Source organism: Marmota marmota, unplaced genomic scaffold, assembly GCF_001458135.2.
Source record: "Marmota marmota marmota unplaced genomic scaffold, marMar, whole genome shotgun sequence".
Lineage (NCBI taxonomy): Eukaryota > Metazoa > Chordata > Mammalia > Rodentia > Sciuridae > Marmota > Marmota marmota.
Window position 1 is genome coordinate 4360788 of NW_025999900.1, and position 1199 is coordinate 4361986.

The following is a 1199-nucleotide window of genomic DNA, read 5'->3' on the forward strand; positions in this document are numbered from 1 at the left end:
AAAGAAGAGATGGGAGAGAAAAGTGACTTCAGGGGCTAATGTCTTGGAACATCCCACCCCAGTAGGATAGAAACACAGCCACCTGTACGTAGTGACGTTCCCATCAATGACGAGCCACATGTACAATAATGGTCCCATAAGAGTACAATGAAACTGAAAAATTCCTATCACCTAACGACACCACAGCTGTCACAGTGTAGTAGCACAATTGCTCACATGTGTGGTGATGCTGGTGTAAATAAACTATTGTGCTGCCAGTAGTGTAAAAGTACAGCACAGGGGCTGGGGTTGTGGCTCAGGGGTAGATTGATCACCTAGCATGCGTGAGGCACTGGGTTCGATCCTCAGCATTACATGAAAATAAAATAAAGATATCATGTCCACCTACAACTAAAAAATACATATATATATATTTTTAAAAAGTACAGCACATAATGTACACCTTTGATAATGATAATAAATGACTGTTACTGGTTTATGAATTTACTGTACTATACTTTCTATTATTATTTTAGAGGATACTCCTTGTAGTTATATAAAAGAAATTACCATAAAACAGCATGCCATGTTACATTTCGAGTTTACCATTCTCTGGATCCCATCAAGAGGCTACACAGAGGGCTTATGGCCATCTAGGTTTGTGGAAGTGCCCTCCATGATGTTCACACAAAGGCAAAATTGACTAAGGGTGCGTTTTCACCATGTGCTTTTGTCTATAAGTGACACATGGATGTAGTTCCAGGTAAGGGTCCAAAGGTCTTCATTCCACTGCAGTTCTGCTGCCCTCCACAAATTACCCTCCCACCCTGCAAAGGAGAGAATTTTCCCTGGATAATGGAGACATGGGAATGAAATGTGATCATATGTACAGCAATATTCTGGTTTGGTTTTCTTTTGTTGTTTTGTTTGTTACTAGTATTTGAACCCAGTGGTGCTTTAGCACTAAGCTACATACCCAGCTCCCCCACACACACTTTTGTGTGTGTGTGTGTGTGTGTGCCAGGGATTGAACTCAGGGGCACTCAAGCACTGAGCCACATCCTCAGCCCTTTTTATTTTTTATTTACAGACAGGGTCTTACTAAGTTGCTGAGGCTGGTCTTGAAATTGTGATCCTCCTGCCTCAGCTCATGAGTTGATAGGCATGCACTCTTGCTCCTGGTCTTGATTTTCTTTTCTTTTCTTTTTTTTTTTTTTTTG